The sequence below is a fragment of the Ovis canadensis genome, chromosome 22 (genome assembly GCF_042477335.2).
Source record: "Ovis canadensis isolate MfBH-ARS-UI-01 breed Bighorn chromosome 22, ARS-UI_OviCan_v2, whole genome shotgun sequence".
In the NCBI taxonomy this organism is placed as follows: Eukaryota; Metazoa; Chordata; class Mammalia; order Artiodactyla; family Bovidae; genus Ovis; species Ovis canadensis.
In genome coordinates, this window is record NC_091266.1 from 54,399,418 (window position 1) to 54,422,730 (window position 23,313).

Genomic DNA, 23,313 nt, shown 5'->3' on the forward strand with positions numbered 1-23,313 from the left:
AGCTACAGTCCAGTGGGACAGACCAATGTCCCGCTTCAATACTGACACAAAAATCCCTAACAAAATACTAAGAAATAGAATTTAGCAATATTCAATAAGAATTACACTCTAATACCAACCAAGGTTTATTTTATAGATGCAAGACTGGTTTAATATTGACAAATCAATCAATATAACCCATCATATTAACAAGCTAATTAAGAACAATCACATGTTCATCTTGATTCAAAAAATCATTCTACAGAATTCAAAACACGTTCATGTTAAGAACTCTCAGCAAACAGAAATAGAACTTTCTCAATTTGATAAAGAGCATCTATAAAGCCCCGCAGTGAACATTATACTTAACAGTGAGTGATTCTTTACTCTCTAAAGTTGGGAACAAGATAAAGACATTTACTCTTATTTAACACAGTGCAAAATGACCTAGCTAGAGAAATAAAGCTGAAAAAAGAAACAAAAGTCATACAGATAGGAAAGAAAGAAATAAAACAGTCTCTCCTTGCAAACGACATGATTATTTACACAGTAAAACTAAACAAATCTACAAAAACTCCTAGAAGTAATAAATGATTTTAGCAAGGTTATAGAATATGAGATAAACATATAAAAATCTATTGGATTTCTTAGATGTCAGGTAATATTTTTTTGTGTAATATTTTCATGCATACTTAAATAATAAGAAAAGCAGATGAGACAAAAGCAACATAGGAACATTATTTGTGTATCTATGCAAATGAACCAGGCTTGAATCAATATTTTATGATAATCAAATTAGTAATATGAATAATAATATGCAATCACTGAATAGTCTCCATAATAAAATGTTGAAAGTTATATTTACACTGATTTTCAAATTAAAGTGATTTAGGGACCAAAGCCTACTTTCCTAATAAAATGACTTTTCATTGTTTCAACAAGCCAAAATATATGTTTGTGTGTAAGTAAAAGAATACTTATTATAGAAAACATGGAAAAATTTCTCCAAACATTTTATCAGGGATAGAAACAAATACTTTGTTACATCTCATAAATCTTTTTAAAGAAATGTACATAAGCATTTTCTGTTTTACAAAATTGATATAAAAATCTACATAAATCAAAAATTTCATTTTATCTCTATATACTTGGAATGAACATGTAGACACTGAAATAAAAAATACAGTATCCATTTTAAGTTGTTCCTAAAAGTGAAATACTTAAGCATAAATCTAACAAAATATTGACAGGACTTGCATGTGTATAACTACAAAATGCTGATTAAAGAAGTAAAAGAATCTCTAAATAAAGAGAGATGCACTATGTTCACAGGCTGGAAAACTCAATACAATAAAAGATATCAATTCTCCCCAAGCTGATATACAGATTTAATACAATTACTTTTAAAATCCGAGCAAGAATTTTTGTAGATACAGAGGTTATTTCTTTTTTTTTTACTTTACAATATTGTATTGGTTTTGCCATACATCAGCATGAATCTGCCACGGGTGTACACGTGTTCCCAATCCTGAACCCCCCTCCCGCCTCCCTCCCTGTACAATCCCTCTGGGTCATCCCAGTGCACCAGCCCCAAGCATCCTGTATCCTGCATTGAACCTAGACTGGTGATTCGTTTCTTATATGATACTATACATGTTTCAATGCCATTCTCCCAAATCATCCCACCCTCACCCTCTCCCACAGAGTCCAAAAGACTGTTCTATACATCTGTATCTCTTTTGCTGTCTCGCATACAGGGCTATCGTTACCATCTTTCTAAATTCCATATATATGCGTTAGTATACTGTATTGGTGTTTTTCTTTCTGGCTTACTTCACTCTGTATAATTGGCTCCAGTTTCATCCACCTCATTAGAACTGATTCAAATGTATTATTTTTAATGGCTGAGCCAAAGCCTTTGACTGTGTGGATCACAATAAACTGAAAAATTCTGAAAGAGATGGGAATACCAGACCACCTGACCTGCCTCTTGAGAAAACTGTATGCAGGCCAGGAAGCAATAGTTAGAACTGGACATGGAACAACAGACTGGTTCCAAATAGGAAAAGGAGTATGTCAGGGCTGTATATTGTCACCCTGCTTATTTAACTTATATGCAGAGTACATTATGAGAAACGCTGGACTGGAAGAAACACAAGCTGGAATCAAGATTGCTGGGAGAAATATCAATAACCTCAGATATGCAGATGATACCACCCTTATGGCAGAAAGTGAAGAGGAACTAAAAAGCCTCTTGATGAAAGTGAAAGAGGAGAGCGAAAAAGTTGGCTTAAAGCTCAACATTCAGAAAACGAAGATCATGGCATCTGGTCCCATCACTTCATGGGAAATAGATGGGGAAATAGTGGAAACAGTGTCAGACTTTATTTTTGGGGGCTCCAAAATCACTGCAGATGGTGACTGTAGCCATGAAATTAAAAGATGCTTACTCCTTGGAAGGAAAGTTATGACCAACCTAGATAGCATATTCAAAAGCAGAGACATTACTTTGCCGACTAAGGTCCATCTAGTCAAGGCTATGGTTTTTCCAGTGGTCATGTATGGATGTGAGAGTTGGACTGTGAAGAAGGCTGAGAGCCGAAGAATTGGTGCTTTTGAACTATGGTGTTGGAGAAGACTCTTGAGAGTCCCTTGGACTGCAAGGAGATCCAACCAGTCCATTCTGAAGGAGATCAGCCCTGGGATTTCTTTGGAAGGAATGATGCTAAAGCTGAAACTCTAGTACTTTGGCCACCTCATGAGAAGAGTTGACTCATTGGAAAAGACCATGATGCTGGGAGGGATTGGGGGCAGGAGAAGAAGGGGACGACAGAGGATGAGATGGCTGGATGGCATCATGGACTCGATGGTCGTGAGTCTGAGTGAACTCCGGGAGTTGGTGATGGACAGGGAGGCCTGGCATGCTGCGATTCATGGGGTCGCAAAGAGTCGGACACCACTGAGCGACTGAACGAACTGAACTGAACTGAATACTCCATTGTGTATATGTACCACAGCTTTATATAAAAATCTTATTAAATCTTATATACCTTATATAAAAATGAACTCAAAATGGATCGTGGGGGAACTTCTCTGCAGGTCCAGTGGTTAAGACTCCCTTTCAGTGCAGGGGACATGGGTTTGATCCCTAGTTAGGGAACTATTAATAAGATCCCACATGTTGTTCCCCCTGGAGAAGGAAATGGCAACCCACTTCTTGCCTGGAAAATCCTGTGGACTGAGAAGCCTGGTAGGCTACCGTCCATGGGGTCGCAAAGAGTTGGACACAACTGAGCGACTTCACTCACATGCTGTTCAGCACAGCCAAAAACTAATAATAATAATTTTGAAATAAAAATAAAAAAAATTTAATTGAATGACAGGGAGGCTTCTGTTTCCATTGCAAAAAAATGGAATTGCAGCACTGGCATGCTGCAGTCCATGGGGTCACAAAGTCGGACACGACTGAGCGATTGAACTGAACTAAACTAAGAAGATAAAAACACAAGCTATAGAAGAAACATTTGCAAAATACATATTCCCCAAAGGACCAGTGTCTAGAATATATTTTTTTTCAAAAACTAGAGTTAAAAAGGCAATCTAATTTTTAAATGGACAAAAGGCCAAAAAAGATATTTCATCAAAGAGAGTATACAGTGGTAAACGCGCACATAAAAAGATGTTCGTTATCATTAGTCAAAATGGAACTAAAACAATGAGGCATCACTACAAACCTAAGAAATGACTAAAATAAAAAATAGAAACACCACCAAATGCTGACAAGGATACCGAGGTAGGTCACTTATACCATGTTGCTGGTGGGAATGCACAATGGTAGAGTTACTCTGGAAAACACTTATACAGTTTCTTCAAAGCTAAACTTGCAACTACCACGTGACCCAACACGTGCACTCCTGGGCATTTATCCCAAAGAAATGGAGGCTTATGGCAACACTTACACCTGTACACGAATGTTTATAGCAGCTTTATTCATAATTGCCAAAAGTAGAAACAATCCAGATGTTCTTTGACGGATGTATGGTTCAACTATGGTATACAGTATGGAATACTACTTAATAAAATGGAGCAAAATATTAATATAAACAGCATGAATGAATGAATCTTCAGAGAATTATTCTGAATGAAAAAAAAGTCAATTCTGAAAGGTTACAAACTATCATGTTTCCACTTATATAACATTCTTAAAATGACAAAAATATAAAAACATAGAACAGATTAGTGGTGGCTTGGGGTCCAGGAAGGGATGTGGGTAGGAGGGAAGTGGATATAACTATAAAAGAGCAAGAATGAGAGCTCCTTGTGAGTGATAGAAATATTTTGTATCTTGCTTATATGAATATTAATATTCTGGTAGTGATATTGTACTATGGTTCTACAAGATGTTACCATAGGCGGAAAATACATAAAGCGCAGAAGAGATCACTCTATTAATTCTCAAAACTGGGATGCATTGGGAGATTAGGATTGACATATATACACTTCGTTGTTGCTGTTGCTCAGTCGCTAAGTCGTGTCTGACTCTTTGTCATGTGTAAAATAAATAACTAGTGCAAACCTGCTGTCTAGCACGGGGAGCTCAGCTCAATGCTCTGTGATGACTTAGATGGGTGGGATGGGAGGGGTGGGAGGGAGGTCCAAGAGGAAGGGGACCCATGTACACATACAGCTGATTCACTTCCCTGTACAGCAGAAACTACAATACAACATTGTAGAGCAGTTATAAATAAAAATAAATAACAATAAAACTTGCGTGTGAATCTACCTTCATCTCAAAATTAAATTTTTTATTAAAAAAATTAAAAAGCACAGGAGGTCTCTGAACCTTCCAAACAGGCTCAGAAAATAGGAATCTTTATTTGATGCTGTCCGTGTGCAGATAACAGATGCAAATCAGGACCTGGCTCTACTAAAAGATATCAACACTGTCATCCCAGTGCAAGGCAATGGAAAATGACAATTTCTGCGAAATCTGCTTCCAAATATGGGACTAGATTTTAATGATTCTGGAGTGAATGAGGACACTTGACAGAGGCATTGTTTTAGTTCTTAAATTTTCCTCCAAGGCACAAAACAGCTTAACAATTTCCAGGGCTTATTGCTTCACCAAGGGTTTTAATTCAACAGCGCAGCAAGAAGGATGACTCAAGGCAATACTCTCGTGTTAGGAAAAATCCAATTTTGGTAAAGTTCCAACTTTTTCCGAGTGAGCCTTTTACTCAGACAACAGAAAGCACACGGAATGTGCTTTCAGGACATAAGGGGCCACTTCAGCTTTGTTGGCTCCATAATTCTGTAGGTGAGACTCTTGCCATAGGAGATGCCTTCTGACTCTTGCGCTGCATCACGGTGAATTAAGCAGGTAGACTATAAGGATAGATGCATGTTGTTATGCACTCTTTATGTGTGATTTCCCAGATGGTGTCACAGTACAAATATTCAGATATTCATAATTAAAGTGACACCTCACATTCTCAATTCATATCCAAGGGAACAAATTTTAGAAATTATAACATGTGAATGATGACAATTACAAAATACCAAATGCATACATGAAAGAATGTTTTAATAAAAATATAATCTGTGGGAATTCCCTGGTGGTACAAGAGTTAGGACTCCATGCTTCCACCGCCTGGATCTTGGGTTCAATCCCTGCTGGGGAACTAGGATCCCTCAAGTCACGTGACATCGTCACAACTATATATATATATATTTTATATATAATATATAAAGATATCCTATGTTCATGGACCAGATTTATTACTGTTAAGATGATAATACTTTTAATACTCCTCAAAGTTATTTACAGGTTCAATACAATCTCTTATTGAAATTCCAGCTGCCTTCTTTGCAGAATTGACCAGCCTATCTTAAAACTCATAAAGAAATTAAATGGACCTCAAAGAGTCACAATAATCTTAAAAAATAAAAACAAATAAAAATAATGTTGAGGATTCAGATTTCTTGATTTCAAAAACTTATGACAGTTCTACAATAACCAACACAGTGTGATACTGACATAATGATAAATGCTTAGATCAGTAGAATAGATTTGAGAGTTGAGAAATAAATGCTTTTGTTTGTGGACAATTGATTTTTGACAAGGGTGCCAAGATCATTCAATGGGAAAAACTGGTGCCTTCAAAAAAATGGTTCTGAGACAACTGCATATCTACATACAAAGGGGAGGAATTGGACTCCTACCTCATATCATAACCAAAAATTAACTCAGAAGGAATCAAAGACCTAAATGTAAGAGCTAAAACTAAAACTCATAGATGAAAATATAGACATACATCTTCATCACCTTGAACTAGGCAATAGTCTCTTAAATATGATGACAAAACTACTAGCAACAAAAGGGAAAAACAGATGAATTAGATTTCATCAAAGTATAAAACATCGTACTTCAAAGCATAATATCAAGAAAATAAGACAATTCCGAGAATGGAAGAAAATATTTGTAAATCGTATCTCTGATAAGGGATTTATGTCTAGAATATACAAAGTACCTATACAGCTCAATCATAAAATGACAACTAACCCAATTATAACCTGGGGAAAAGATCAGAATAGACATTTCTCCAAAGACATACAAATGGCCAATAAGCACATTAAAAGATATTCAATATCATTAGCCATCAGAGAAACGCAAAACCAAACCACAATAAGATGCCTCTTTACACTCACTTCTCAGCAATTCCACTCCTAGTTATATATTCAAGAGAAATTAAAAGCCAATATCCACACAAAGACTTATACATGAGAGGTTATAGCAGCATTACTAAAAATAGCCCCCAAGTGGGGACTTCCCTGGTGGTCCAGCGGCTGAGACTCCATGCTCCCAATGCAAAGGGTCCCAGTTCAATCCCTGGTTGGGGAACTAGATGCCACATGCTCCACTTAAGACCTGGCAAAGCCAAATAAGACTAATAAATAAATTTTTAAAAATAGTCCCAACATGGCAATAACACAGATATCCATCAACTGATGAATTGATAAATAAAATGGGATATAACAATACAATGGAATACAATTGGCAATAAAAAGAAATGAAGTGCTGATACCAGCTACAATATGGATGAAACTTGAAAACAGAGGTGAAAGAAGCTCATCACAAAAGATCACATATTGTATGATTCCTTCGATATGAAACATCCAAAATAAGCAAATCTATGAAGACAGAGAGTAGGTGATTAGCTGCCTAAAGCTAGGGGGATTGAGAGCAAGTGGAGAGTAGCTGTTAATGGTTGTGAGTGAAAGTCACTCAGTCGTGTCCGGCTCTTTGTGACCCCATGGACCATACAGTCCATGGAATTCTCCAAGCCAGGATACTGGAGTGGGTATCCTTTCCCTTTTCCAGGGGATCTTCCCAACCCAAGGATCGAACCCAGGTTTCCCACATTGTAGGTGAATTCTTTACCAGCTGAGCCACAAAGGAAGCCCAAGAATACTGGAGTGGGTAGCCTATCCCTTCTCCATCGGATCTTCCTGACTCAGAAATCGAACCAGGGTCTCCTGCATTGCAGGTGGACTCTTTACCAACTGAGCTACCAGGGAAGTCCTGATAATGGTTCAGTTCAGTTCAGTTCAGTTGCTCAGTCGTGTCCGATTCTTTCAACCCCATGAATCGCAGCACGCCAGGCCTCCCTGTCCATCACCAACTCCCAGAGTTCACTCAAACTCACATCCATCGAGTCGGTGATGCCATCCAGCCATCTCATCTTCTCCTCCTGCCCCCAATCCCTCCCAGCATCAGAGTCTTTTCCAATGAGTCAACTCTTTGCATGAGGTGGCCAAAGTATTGGAGTTTCAGCTTTAGCATCATTCCTTCCAAAGAACACCCAGCGCTGATCTCCTTCAGAATGGACTGGTTGGATCTCCTTGCAGTCCAAGGGACTCTCAAGAGTCTTCTCCAACACCATAGTTCAAAAGCACCAATTCTTCGGCGCTCAACCTTCTTCACAGTCCAACTCTCACATCCATACATGACCACTGGAAAAACCATAGCCTTGACTAGATGGACCTTTGTTGACAAAGTAATGTCTCTGCTTTTCAATATGCTATCTAGGTTGGCATAACTTTCCTTCCAAGGAGTAAGCGTCTTTTAATTTCATGGCTTCAGTCACCATCTACAGTGATTTTGGAGCCCCCCAAAATAAACTCTGACACTGTTTCCACTGTTTCCCCATCTGTTTCCCATGAAGTGATGGGACCAGATGCCATGATCTTCGTTTTCTGAATGTTGAGCTTTAAGCCAACTTTTTCGCTCTCCTCTTTCACTTTCATCAAGAGGCTTTTTAGTTCCTCTTCACTTTCTGCCATAAGGGTGGTGTCATCTGCATATCTGAGGTTATTGATATTTCTCCCAACAATCTTGATTCCAGCTTGTGCTTCATCCAGCCCAGCATTTCTCATGATGTACTCTGCATAGAAGTTAAATAAGCAGGGTGACAATATACAGCCTTGACATTCTCCTTTTCCTATTTGGAACCAGTCTGTTGTTCCATGTCCAGTTCTAACTGTTGCTTCCTGACCTGCATACAGGTTTCTCAAGAGGCAGGGCAGGGGGTCTGGTTAAGGGGTTAATCTCTCTCAGTTAAGGGGTGACAAAAGCACTTTTTGCAGTGAAAAAATACTCTAATGTTGTTGTGGCTGTAGTTGTCTCAACTCTCTTTGTTGTCTCATGTCCAGGTTTATTTGACACCAGCTGCTTCCCTGGATAAGGAAGTGATTCAACGTCTGCCCTGACCCACACTTGTGTATTACTAAAAAAACACTGAATTGTATACTTTCCATAGGCTCTAAATGGGTATGAGTTTGAGCAAACTCCAGAAGATTAGTGAAGGACAGGGAAGCCTGGAGTGCTGCAGTCCACGGGGTCACAAAGATCTGGATACAACTTACCGACTGAACAAAAACAAAAATGGGTTTCTCAGGGGGCTTAGCAGTAAAGAATCCACCTGCCAATGCAGGAAACGGGTTTGAGCCCCAGGTTGGGAAGATCCCCTGGAGAAGGAAATGGCAATCCATTCCAGTATTCTTGCTCAGGAAATCCCATGGACAGAGGAGCCTGGTGAACTACAGTCCATGAGGTTCCAAAGAATCAGACATGACTAAACAAACAACACTTTAAATGGATGAATTGTGTGGTAAATGTCAATAAAGTGAAACTGAAGTCGCTCAGTCGTGTCCAACTCTGTTGTGACCCCATGGACTATAGCCTACCAAGCTCCTCAGTCCATGGAATTTTCTAGGCAATAGTACTGGAGTGGGTTGCCATTTCCTTCTCCAGGGATCTTCCCAACCCAGGGATTGAACCTGGGTCTCCCGCATTGCAGGCAGACGCTTTACTCTCTGAGACACCCCGGAAGCCCTAAATGGATGAATTGTGTGGTGAATGTCAATAAAGCTGTTATAAAAATATATAGGCATAACTCGTGCAAAAGGAACCCAAGAATCCACAATGATATAAAGAAATGAACAAATAAACAAATATATTAATGGGGAAGAACAGACAAATCTTGCATGCAAAAGAATTCCAAATAATTTATATCAATACTTTGCTCTCTGGGAAGTGGCTAACTCCCAGCCTGTAAGTATAGGCTACACATAATAACTTCCAACCACAGAGCACATTCAGAAAAGGAGGAGGGAAAGTCGCTCTACAGGGAAGAAGCCTAGAAACACTACCTAGGCCAGTTGATCAAGGTTAACACCCACAGTGCTATCATGCTGATAACATACACCCTTGATATGAATGGTTGTTTACCTGTGTGGTTCTCCTCCTAAAACCAAGGGAGGTGAGGGAGGAACCAACAAATCCCAATTGAGGGACATTCTACAAAATAGCTAAGTCGTGTCTGACTCTTGCAACCCCATGGATGGTAGCCTGCCAGGCTCCTCTGTCCATGGGATTTTCCAGGCAAGAATACTGAAGTGAGTTGCCATTTCCTTCTGCAGGGGATCTTTCTGACCCAGGAATCAAACCCAGGTCTCCTGCTTTGCAGGCAGATTCTTTACCAACTGAGCTATGAGGGAAGCCCGAAAATAGCTGGCCAGTACTCCTCAAAACTGTCAAAGCTGGGCTTTCCTGGTGGCTCAGTGGTTAAGAGTCTGCCTGCCAATGCAGGAGACAGCAGTTTGATTCCTGGTGCAGGAAGATCCCACATGCTGTGGAACAGCCAACCCCGTGCGCCACAGCTACCAAGCCTGTGTTGTAGAGCCTGGGAGCCGCAACTACTGAAGCCCATGCACATTTAGAGCCTGTACTTCTCAAGAGAAGCCACCACAACGAGAAGCCTGCACACCGCAACTAGAGTATCCCCCGCTTGCCACAGCTAGAGAAAAGCCAGCGCAGCCACGGAGACCCAGCACAGCCAAAAGTGAAAACCAAAAAATAAAATTATTTTAAAAACTGTCAAAGGCATCCAAAACAAGGGAAATGTGAGAAGCTATCACAGCCAAGAGAAGCTTAAGGAGATATGGTAACTAATAAAACATGGTTTCCAATATGGGATTCTGGAAGAGAAAAATGGACATTTGGTAAAAACAAAGGAAATCTGAATAAAGTATGGACGTTAGTTAGTGATAAAGTGTCAGTCATTATTCGTGCAATGTGACAAACGTGTAACACACTAATGTAAGGTGTTAACGATTGGGGAAACTGGTTGTGGGTACATGGGAACTCTATTATTTGGCAATTTTGCTGTAAATCTTGAGCTGCTCTAAAATTTTTTTTTTTTTTTTTTTTGGCTGTGCTGGGTCTTCATTGCTGTTCTTCTTGTTGTTGTGGCTTTTCTTGATGTGGAGCACAGGCTTTAGCAGTGTGAGCTTTAGTAGTTGCGGCACACAGGCTTAGTAGTTGCAGCTTGCGGACTTATCTGCCTCGCAGTATGTGGGATCTTTCCAGATCAGGGATCAAACCAGTGTCCCCTGCATTGTGAGGCAGATTGTTAGCCACTGAACCACCAGGGAAGCCCTGCTCTAAAATGTTTTTTAAAGATCTTTTTAATATTTCCTTTTTTGAAAAGGAAAGGCAGAGAGCTCTCTCCTCTTCAGACTTGCAGAAGGCAAAGCGTTAGCTTTCTCTGATTGTCTCATATCCAGATTTCTCTGACAGCTGCTACTGCTGTCATAAATAGGGAACTGACCCTGTGTCTGTTATAGCCCCAAAGACTGGCCTCAAGTCCACCTCCTAAAGAGTTGGTGACCACATCATCAACTGGTGACAGAAGGAACAAAGGCCCGTGAAACTGACCCTTCTGAATGGACAGAATGGATTACAGCGGTCGTCTTTAACCTCTCCTCTGGTGATCAGAGCTCTCAAAGAACCAGCCGGGGGACAAAGAGGCAGGAAAACTTGGAGAAGGGTGGAAACCATCATATCGATGAGACAATCAGCATCATCCCACACATGGGGCACAGGACTGTGGCCAAAGATCTCTCTGGAACGTTAATGAGAACCTGGAACCTGCCTGCTCTGTGGGTTACAGTACCCATGACCCCCATCCTCTCTACAGCACAAAGACGTCAGCTGTGTGGCAGAATGCCAGGTATAACAGGGCAGAGAGGAGGATTTTTCAACAATCAATTGATCACCACCATCACGAAAGTAAAGGCCAACACATTTTTTAAAACCTATATCTGTTCTCAATCCTGGAGGAAATGAGGTGAATCAGCTTTCAGGAAAGCAATTTGACATTGTGTATTCAAGAAACTTTCAAAGTTCAGCCCATATGAACCAGTAATTTCACTTCTAGGAATAAACCCTGAGGAAATCATCCAAAATGAGGTCAAAACCCAGGAAATGTTCTTTATTGTTAATAATAAAAAATTGCTAACAATTTCAATAACCATTAGAGGTTAACTAAGTACATATAATTACAGCCATATGATAAATTTCTCGTCATTGTTAAAAAAAAATACTTGTGAAGGGTTTTCAATGACATGCAAAAATATGGTGAAAAAGCAGGACTGAAGATCAAATTTAAGATATGACCTCAAAATTGGGCAGCAGGGAGAGGGAACATTTATATACACAGCTAATAACAGTTATCTCTAAGAAGCAGGATAGTGTCACTGATAGTGCTTCTGTTTTTGAAAATTGCCAACATTTTTCAGATTTTCATCCATGAGCATGCATGGAATTTTAATAAAAAAATAAACAAAAAGAGTGTCTTGCCCAAAGTTAAGTAAGGATGTTGCAGCAGACTGTTAGTTACTTCCCAGTATCCTCCCAGTGGGCTTCCCAGGTGACCCTAGTGGTAAAGAACCCGTCTGCCAATGCAGGAGACATAAGAGACGTAAGTTTGATCCTTGTGATGGATCCTGATCCCTAGAGGAGGGCATGGCAACCCACTCTAGTATTCTTACCTGGAGAATCCCATGGACAGAGGAGCCTGGCAGGCTACAGTCCATACGGTGGCAAAGAATCAGACATGACTGAAGCAACTTAGCATGCACATATCCTCCCAGTATCCCCATCTTTTTTAAGACAGCACTGATTTTTCAGGCAGACCCAAGGGCACGCAAGTAAAAGACTCATTTTTCTGCCTCCTTCGCAGCTAGGAGAGACATGTGACTGAATTGCCAAGAGATATGAGGAGAGGAATTGTAAAGAATGACTTAAAGAAGACTTCCCGGGTGGTGCAAAGGCTAAGAATCCACCTGCCAATGCAGGGGACATGGGTTCGATCCCTGGTCCGGGAAGATTCCACATGCCGGGGGAAACGAAGTCCATGCATCACAATTGCTGAGCCTGCACTCCAGAGCCTGTGCTTCAGAGCCTGTGCTCCACAGCTCGAGAAGCCACCACAATGCAAAGCCTGAGCACCACAACTAGAAAGGAGCCCCTACTTGCTGCAACTGGAGAAAGCTCACACATGGCAACAAAGACCCAGTGCAGCCAAAAATAAGCAAATAAAAATAAGGTAATCAACAAAAAAGAATGGCTTAGAGGTAGAACCTAAGGCTTAAACCCTAAGGCTGATAAATTTTGCCTGGGTTCTCGAGTCTTGATGGGTGGGGGGTTACCAGGCAGAGTCTGCTGGTGGGATTTAGTGGCAGAGAAATAAGGAGCCTAAAGGTGACAGCTTCTCAGGAACAGACCATCTCCAACCCCTAGACCCAGGAAGTCCTCTCTGTGTTCCAGCACTTTAGCTGGAAGCTCCTCTGAAAATGAGATTTGGGCCTGGAGGTCCTGGAACCTCCTGGACTCCTAGAGGTGGGAGGCCATGTGGGGAAGCTGGACTCTTGCCCTGGCTCTCCCCATCCCTTCCTATCTGGGCAGTCTGTAGGCTGCCTTCAGGAATCTCTGACCGGTTGCCTTAAAGGTGACTTCATTCAGATAGGCTCAGGGCCCAGTGTCTTTCCTCCCATGGCCCTTTGTTTAGTCTGTCATCTAATAACCAAAAATCCCAGACTGTGCAGCCAGCCATTTCTGATCAGGGCTAGAGCCCTCCTTAAACCTACCAAAATATCTAGAATTTGGTGCGGGGGACAGTACTCATCAGAAAGCATGATGTGTTTTCCCAGTGCTGGGCTCTGTGCCTTGCTAGTTCCAAAAAAAGAGATGGGAGGAGGTGGTTTTTCTCTGCCCAAATACATCTGGGAAATATTCCATGCTCTATACTCATTTAGGAAATCCATAATTCATATTAACAGAGTAAAGGCTCTGAAAATTCCTGCTGCAGAGAAAACTTTAATACTTGAATATTTTTCCAAACTGTTTAACCAGAAACTCTTTTTTCACAGAACACCTGTTAATATTAACTGCTTTTAGAACACACACAATTGCTAATTGCTAACACACACAAATGCTATCCTAGATGTTGGAAAAATATCTTACTTTGCTCCCTAAGTACATAAATACTACATCTATTGGGATAACCATTGAGGTTTGTCATTATTACTATTTCTGGAATTACCACTTACTGATCTTGGAGGGAATTCCCTTTTGACTGAGAAAACTGTATAGTTTATTGCATTGCAGGGCCAAGAAGCATCTTTCTTGGAATATTCTATCACCTTCTTTCCTGATTTCTTCAGTGTGGTTTGGATACTATTATTTGCATCTCAACTATTTAGCCTATTTTAGCTGGAAGTGATTCCAAGTTCAGACTAGTTCATGCATCATTTATTCACCAGATATTTATTAAGACTCTACTGCATGCCAGCACTGTGCTGGGCACTTTACACACAGTATTTCAAGTTCTCAAAACGTTGAAGGGAACTATTAATATACCCATTTCACAGGTATTAAACTGAGGCTAGCTAAAACTGAGCTACTCATCTAAGACCACAGAAGGATCAGAGCAGGAGCTGCATGGTTTGCCTGGTCTGGGAGCCTACACACACCCCCCCCCCTCCTTGTCCTGTGTCCCAGGGCTCTCAATCACCTGACCTGCAGCTTCCTTGGTGGCTCAGACAATAAAGAATCTGCCTGCAAAGCAGGAGACCTGACTTGGATCCCTGGGTCTGGCAGATCCCCTGGAGAAGGGAACGGCTACCCATTCCAGTATTCTTGCTTGGAGAATTCCACAGACAGAGGAGCCTGGAGGGCTACAGTCCATGCGGTTGCAGAGAGTCAAACACGATTTAGCAACTAACACACACACACTGCATTTTTGATGCTGCATGGGTCTCAATTTGGTGTCCCTGCTGCTGCTGCTGCTGCTGCTAAGTCATTTCAGTCGTGTCTGACTCTGTGTGACCCCACAGACGGCAGCCCATTAGGCTCCTCTGTCCCTGGGATTCTCCAGGCAAGAACACTGGAGTGAGTTGTCATTTCCTTCTCCAATACATGAAAGTGAAAAGTCAAAGTGAAGTCGCTCAGTCGTGTCCGACTCTTAGCAACCCCATGGACTGCAGCCTACCAGGCTCCTCCGTCCATGGGATTTTCCAGGCAAGAGCACTGGAGTGGGTTGCCCTTGCCTTCTTGGAATCAAATATTTGGGACTCTGGAGATAAATCCTGTTAACCAGTAGTTCATGCACAGAATAAATGAGTGTGCATCAGGAAGAAGGTGTTAGGAAGGAGCTGGGAAAAGAGGAAGCAGATTCCAGCCACACAGAGGCCCTGTGAAGGCTCCACCTGAACTAAAGCAGGGCTTGGGCAGGTGAAGAACTGAGCAGGGCACTGGTACCTGGAGAGGGCAGACCTGGGAAAAGGCCAGCTGTCCCTCTGACCGGCCTATTGCAGACCACCAGGGCCAGATCTGATAGTTCAAGAGAAAGCAGAAACTCTACATTTGGTGAAATCTGTAAGACTTCATCACTGGCAACTGTAGTGGGTTGACTAGCCTCCTCCAAAAATTCGTATCTACCTAGGAACTCAAAATGTGACCTTATCTTGAAATAGGGTCCCTGCAGAGGTAATTAAGGATGAAGATGAGATGGTGCTGAATTGGAGTGGCCCCCAAAGCCAGTGAGAGTGTCCTTGTAAGAGACATACTTTTTAGCGTTAACTAACCTGATTTAATACTCTGTCTTCGAAGATCAAAGATTAAATCTGATTTAATACTCTGTACTCAAAAATCAGTTGTGAATCCCTCTTCTCCAAGAAGGCTCCCCAGATGCCCTGGGGTAGAATCCATCTCTTCCTCCCACACATTCTCCTGGCACTTTGTTTCTGCCTCTGCTCTGGCACTTGGACCGTCTGCCGGTTCTCGAGCAACATCCGAGCTTGACTGGCTGAGACCCTCCTGGCCGAGACCCCTCTGGAGGACTGGCTGTCTTCTGGCTTTGGGTCCCCTGAGGTGCCTGAGCCAGGGCAGCAAACACTGAATTCTCACATGCTGAAATGTGTGTTGGGTTTTACTTTACTTCATCAACCTGAATCCACTTGTCTAACGAACGCACCTTCTGCCAATTACCAGATTTCTGCGAATGGTGTTGCATGGGTGGTGTGTGTGCTAAGTTGCTTCAGTCTGGTCCTATTCTTTGTGACCCTATGGACTGTAGGCCACCAGGCTCCTCTGTCCATGGGGTTTCTCCAGGCAAGAATACTGGAGTGGGTTGCCATGCCCTTCTTCAGGGGATCTTCCCGACCCAGGGATCAAACCCGTGTCTCTTTGCGGCTCCTGCATCGGGGTGGGGAGCGGGGAGGTTACAACAGTGAAGTTGCCCAGAGCCAGGGCCACAGTTCATAGAACCCCACACTTTGAGCCCTGAATTGAGCATCACACCCCACAGATCAGCCTCAGGTCCTTCCTCTGGCCCAGCTCCAAAAAAACGAGGGAGTAGATCCAGAAAGGACTGGGGGCAGCAAGCTCCCAGCCCTGGGAAGGAGGTCCTCTTTCCGTGGGAAAACCCCTAGAAGCATTCCCCTGTGGGGTGGCTGTGCCAAGCGGTGTTTGGTTGTTTCCAGGTGGGTGACTTTTTTGCACTTGACTCTGCTTGGTGCCTCCGGCACATTAGAGCCACAATTATACCGTGACATAACAGGATTCGTCATGCACAGTCAATCCTAAAGGGAATCAACCCTGAATATTCATTGGAAGGACTGATGCTGAAGCTGAAGCTCCAATACTTTGGTCACCGGATGCAAAAAGCCGACTCATTGGAAAAGTCCCTGATGCTGGGAAAGATTGACGGCAGGAGAATGGGGCAAGAGAGGATAAAATGGTTGGATGGCATCATCGGCTCAATGGACATGAGTTTGAGCGAACTCTGGGAGATGGTGAAGGACAGGAAAGCCTGGCATGCTACAGACCATGGGGTCACAAAGAGTCGGACACGACTGGGCGACTGAACAGTAACAGGCACACACATCCCATGCACAGGTTTCTCATTCACCTATTAAAGGAATCACAGGTCTGAGGCTGGCAGAGGAGGTCCAAGAATTACCTCTTCACCTCCTTGGAACCCCCAGGCACAGGAAGACAGATTTCATATAGGATACCTGGTTAAATTTGCATTTCAGATAAGCAATGAATAACTTCAGCATATTTCATGAAATATTTGGGGCATAATTACACTTTAAAAAGTATTCGAATTTAAAAGTGTTCACATTTAATTCAAATTTAATGCATCCTGCATTTCTGTTTAATAAATATGGCAAAGCTACTCAAGCAGGGTCTTAAAATGTTTAAGCCCAGAATCTCTGAACTGCTTCCAGAGAGGGTCTTTATAAATGAGGAGAGAAAGATCAGAAAAACCATACTGTGGAATCATTTCAGCTATGTAAGGCTGGCAAATGAATATCCAAATATATTGCACAAAAAAGCCTAATCAGGCACTTGATACAAATTATACAAAATATTTTTCAAGGGTATATTAGCTTGCATAAAGCCCATTAGCACACTTAAATTAATTCTGTACTTGGCATAATAATACATCCACTCTCCCTTACTTGTTCTTTCCAGGGGAAATATTCGACCACTTCCTCCAGTCACCTGCTAGAATGCCCCGGTATCCCAACTGCCTGACAGTTATTGACTTTTGATGAATGACATAGCTCTCTCTTCTAGGCTATCACTGCTTTGTTTTCAAACCTCACTTAATTGTTCGATGATTTCTGATGTGGGTTTTTTTTTTTTCCCTTTCCAGAGAAATAAATGCAAAGTGTTTATTCTCCAAAGGCCGTAAACAGAGCTTGCGGGTCTGGTTTCTATGACAACCACACTTGATACAGCAAACCTAGATTATCTCTAATGACAGACATGAAGTTTAAATTGCACATTCTGAACAAACAGTGCTCTGCTGACCTTTTATTGAAAAATGGAATACAGGGTGATTAGCATAATGTGTTATATAAAAAGGAAAAACGTTGTATTTGCAGGCATTATGCACCAGCGATTAGCTGCACTGCTAGTCTTTAACAAACTGCTTGCCAGGATGGAGAGCTTGGGAAATTAAGATTTGCCATCTATCATTTTCAAATTCAGTAAAGTCTGCAGAGGTAATTGCACTAAACAGTTTTCAAATAACACATGCTGCTGTTTCTCTTACTTATTCAATTGAGTGGTTTAGCAGGGGAGTAAGAATAGAGAAATTTTACGCATTGCACAAAAAAAATAATAATAATTGTTGGCTCCAATAGCTATTCTGAAACATTCTCTGCCTCTTAAGCCTTTAATGTAATTCCTGTAGGAAACCTGGGGTCTTGTGTTTCCTGGCAGCAACCGACTAGAAACTGCTCGTTAGCAGTGTGGTGCAGTGGGGGGCCTGGGTTGGTTAACCAGAGACGGAGTCCAGGGGTGGCCTGCCCACTGGATATCTGGGACCAGGTTCTCTACCACCATCAGCTGCAAAAGGAAAGGCTAGAATGTTTGGGTGCTGGAGTAAGCCACCTGGTTCAAATCCTGGCTTGGCCTCTTACCTCCTTGGAAACTCGGGCAAGTCACCTGACCTCTCCAAGACTTGGTCCTTTTGCTGCACAACGGGAATGATATTCAGTGGCAATTGGGTTCTAGTCATAGGACCCACTTCATGGGATCATTACGAGGATTAAAGAAAGCAGCATGTAATAGGTTTGGGGCCAGTTCTCAGTGACCATCAGGTGCCTTCATTGCTCAGAGCTCAGGTTCTGCTTGTTTCTGCCGGAGTGTGTTCATAACAGGACTTCTCCAAATAGCACTTCGGGTTCTAATGGAACACTGTGGAATATGGGGACAGAATTCACTTCTTCCTTCAACCACACCAGCTGAGCATCAGCTATTCAGGGATACACCGCTTATTACGACACAAACAGAATCTGACCCCTATGCTCAGCTGTGTGACTTTGTGCCTGTCATTCAGCCTCAGAGAAGAAGTCATATTTATGTCACTTCATCCTCATAACGGCTTCCCAGGTGGCTCAGTGGTAAAGAATCCGCCTGCCAATGCAGGAGGCACAAGAGACATGGGTTCGATCCCTGGTTCGGGAAGATCCCCTGGAGAAGGAAATGGCAACCCACTCCAGTATTCTTGCCTGGACAATCCTTATGGACTGAGGAGCCTGGTGGCCTACACTTCATGGCGTCACAAAAGCGTCGGACACGACTGAGAACAATCCTGGGGGAAGGAGAGCATTCCCACCATCTCCATTTCACACGTGTGAAAACTGAGGCTCAGAGTGATGACAAGGTGGCCGGGTGTGGCGCACTGGAGCTTGTCACAGCACTTTAAGTGCTGTGACAATGCCTGCCCCCCGTGCTCTCACCTGCCCCAAGTCTTAAGAGGAAGGTGTTATAATAGCCCAGTGTCCTCGACCATCCCTGCAGGCCCATCTGGGGGCCCTGTGACCACTGAGCCTGCATCCTACCAGCTCGAGGCCACCACCCTCAGGATCTCAGCCTCTTTGACCCTTGTTCCAGGTGTCCCTGGGGCTCCCATGGGCTCAGGCATGATCTCTGCTCACCTTACTCTACTCCAGACTCTTCAGTGCTGCCCACAAGCCCCTCCAGGGACACGTCCCACCCTGCCCTGGCACTGGTATTCAGACACCATCTCCCAGGGCAGGAAATCTTCCAGGTACCCGTGGTGTTACCCCAGCCCTGGCAGTATCCAGGCTCAAACGGCCCAGGGGCCCTCCTAACCAGGCCCTCATTGTCCCCTGGCCCCAAGCAGTACCACTTGAGCCCCACATCTTGCAAAGTTTCCCCAAGGCAGCCACTTCTGTTTCCTGCTTCACAAGACTCAGAGCCAGTCCTTTGGGCAAAGGTGAGGGAGGCAAAAGGGGTCCTCCCCATCACCCTAGTATCCCTCTCAGCCCCAGGCACCCAGCACCCAAATCTTGTTTCTCCTTCTTGGGCCAAGCAGAAAATAGCCCTCGTGCAAATATGTATTTTTAATTTCCTGCCTGCCTAACGACCTCAAATCCAAACAGCCCCTGAGCTGCAAAACACAATGGCTGCACTATTATTATCCCCATTTCTCAGAGGAGACACCAGGCTCCGGAGGCCAGGTGGCTTGCCTGAGGTCACCCCAAGCTAATGGAGGGTGCAGCCAAGGCCTGCATCTCACGGGGCTGACACCAAGCCCAAACCCAGTGTCTTCCCAGCCTGTCCCTGGATGCCAGGAGAAGCTAAAGTGCTCAAATTCCATACATGCACAGGAATCGGACAAACTTCCGAGTTTTCTGGGTCACCAACCATGCTTATTTTTATAGGCTCGGCCTCCTTTCAAAGCACAGGGTCTTACTTGCTCCAGCAATGGATTATCCCTCAGAACATAATTGCCAACAAGACCCAAATGACTGAATCTACAAAATGTTTCGATTCCAGAGAGCAGCCGCAGGTCATCAGAGATCCTGGCAGACCAGCTGTAACCAGCAGCTCGGACTAGAGTTGGTGTCCTTCCCCACTCTGTGAGCCCCACTCTCAGGCCACCAGGAGATCCCCCACCTCCTTCTTTGCAGTAGAGACATCCATCTCCTCCCAACAGGTGAGAGGCACCGCTGGCCTCCTAGGTAACTCACTTACTCCTGCTTCTGCGAGCAGACCCTCCTTACTGCCCTGGAGAAAACTCTCCTCATTGCAGAGAAAACACCCGGTTTCTCCAGGAAGCTGGGGCAGAGCCATACCTGGCATTGGCCCAAGTTTGCCAATTAGAATCCAGATGTACACAACTAGAGCCCCAAATCAGCCACCTCTGAAGCACAGCGGTCCTTTGACCCAGCAGACAGGATGGCCCTGAGATTCTGAAGCTGGAGAAGAAGCCATCACTGGCCTTTCTGGAGAGTGAAGGGGGCTGGGGTACACAGCACCAGCATCCACTCTGGCAGGTGTAAGAAGAGGCCTAGTCCCAGGGGGAAGAGAGAACCCAGGAGGACAGAGAGGGTGTCTGCCCCCCCATTTCCAAGATAAAGCTTGTCCAAAGCCTGGAACCCCAAACAGAGTGTGGAAAAGGGGGAAATACGAACTTTACGGCAGAGAGCCTGGTGGGCAGCACAGTGGAAAAGCACATTGGTACCCTGAGCCCTTAGGTACGATGCACCGTTAAGACTTCCCCTTTCTGGTCTTTGTTCCCAAATCCGTGAGCTTAGTGTCCTCAGGAGAAAATGTCAGGTACACCCATGCTGACGGATATTCTACGAAATACCTGATAGCTTCTCTCAAATTTGTCCAGGTAATGAAAGGTAGAGAAAGATGGCAAAATCAGTCACAGACTGGAGGAGACCCCTGATGACTATCAATAAAAACATGCAATGACCGAAAGCAAACTAGGATCCTGGATTGGATCCTAAAAAGGAAAAACGGACTCAGTGGGTAAAACTGGGGAAATCTGAATGAAGTCTGTAGTTTCATTAGTAACACTACGAAGAAATAGTAACACTATTTCTTGGGTTTGGTAAATGCACTGTGGGCACATAAGATGTTCACACAAGACTGAATGGGAACACACAGGAAAGTTGTATTATCTTTCCAAATCTTGGGTAAATCTAAAACCATTTCCAAATTAAAAGTTTTAAAAATAAACCCCCCTTGGGACTTCCCAGGTGGTCCAGTGGTCAAGAATCCGCCTTCTTTCAGAAATCAAGAAAAGCCATGAAATGGAAAAGAAACCCCTTGAGGATTTGCTTTACGAGAAGCAGGAATCACTGGTGAAACAAAATCAATGATCTTAAGAGTGAAAATGATGCTTTAAATGAAAAGTTGAAATCAGAAGAACAGAAAAGAATGTCAGGAGAGAAAGCAAATTATAAAAACCCCTCAGATCATGTATCTGGAGCAAGACTTAGAAAGCCTGAAAGCTGTGTTGGAGATCAAGAATGAGAGGCTGTGCCAACGGGACGTCCAAGTGAATGAAGATGGAGAAACTTGTGGACGATAACACAGCACTGGTGGACAAACTGAAGCAATTCCGGCAGGAGCATGGAGAATTAACAGCTCGGATGGACAAGCACATGGCAACTTCCAGGCAACTTTCCACGGAGCAGGCAGTCCTGCAGGAGTCGCTGGAGGAGTGCAAGGGCAGCAAGAGCCTCTCCCTGGAGAATGAGGAGCTGCTCTGGAAGCTCCAAAACGGGACCCTGTGCAGCCCCAAGAGGTCCCCCATGTCCCCCGCCATCCCCTTCCAGTCACCTTGGAACTCGGGCTCCTTCCCCAGCCCGAGCGTGTCTCATTCAGATGACCTTCCTGGGAGCCAGAGGCAGACTGACGGAGTCTCTGCAGGACTGACCCCGCCCGCAACTGCACACCTCCTGCCCTAGAAGTGGGCAGTCACGGCCCCAACCAGCTCCTTCTACGTGAGACCGGACTCCAGAGGAAGGCTTCTGACCGGGTCCAAAGATGCTATGGGAATGGATCTATACGGACTCTGTTGCTCAAAGCACTTACAGAACCGGAAAACTTTGATCATTGCCTTTTTCACCTATGGGTAAAGGGGAAAACTCTCAGGGCCAGTTAAGATAAAGATTTATATAACCTTTGTAACCTTATATAACTTTGTAATTTATATAACCTTCACCACAGGGAAAAAAAAAAAAAAAAGAATCCACCTTCCAATGCAGGGCATGCAGACTCAATCTCTGGTCAGGGATCCAAGCTCCTACACGCCACAGAGCAACTAAGCCAGCGTGCACAACTAGAGAGTCCTGGGCTCTGCAAGAAAGTCACCGAAATTGTCCCTTTTCCTGCTGCCTTCCTGTCCTGGCTGTTCTGTTCTTTGTCCCTCGCCAACCCAACCTACCTGTCCTCATCTGTTGATTCCACTTTCCTGTCCCTTCTTCCATAGAGAATGGAGCCCATCTTTGCAGGGAGAGACAAGGCCTCCCATCTTAGGAGGCTGAGCTCACTCCCCAGGCTGGCCGGTCAGTTACCCCCTCCACCTGGCTTCGAGGATTGGTTCAGAATTTGGTCTTTCACAGGACCTTAATGAGTGAGAGTTGGGGCTGGGACATTCCCTAAAATTACTGGAGAGGAAGACTCTTTCCAATGGGGTTGTTAAGCTAGCAGAGTATAAACCTGGGGCTAGAGAACAGCCCCTCTTCCAGAATGAAACCAACCACAAGTGAAGCAGGTGAGCCATGGAGAGAGAACAGCTGCTTTGGCTTGAGCCCCTGGGCTCAGCCAGGTCTCAGGCTACGGCCATCATCAGATTAGTACCATCATCAGAGTTTTTCAGCTCTGTAAGTCAATATTGTGGGCTTCCCTGGTTGGCTCACTTGGTAAAGAACCCGCCTGCAATACAGGAGACCTGAGTTCAATCCCTGGGTCAGGAAGATCCCCTGGAGAAGGGAATGGCTACCCACTCCAGTATTCTTGCCTAGAGAATACCATGGACAGAGGAGCCTGGTTTGGGTTAAACTAGTTAGAATGGAGTTTCTGTTGCTCACAACCTCCAATGCTAAGCCTACCCGGGGGGCAAACTCTGCAAGCCTCTCCTCCCTTCC

General features: G+C 43.7%; 1 pseudogene; it reads left to right on the forward strand.

Moving 5' to 3' along the window:
• Positions 1 to 22,131, forward strand: part of LOC138427651 (microtubule-associated tumor suppressor 1 homolog pseudogene) — a 97,282-nt pseudogene extending 75,151 nt beyond the window's left edge.
• Positions 22,132 to 23,313: the final 1,182 nt, after the last annotated feature.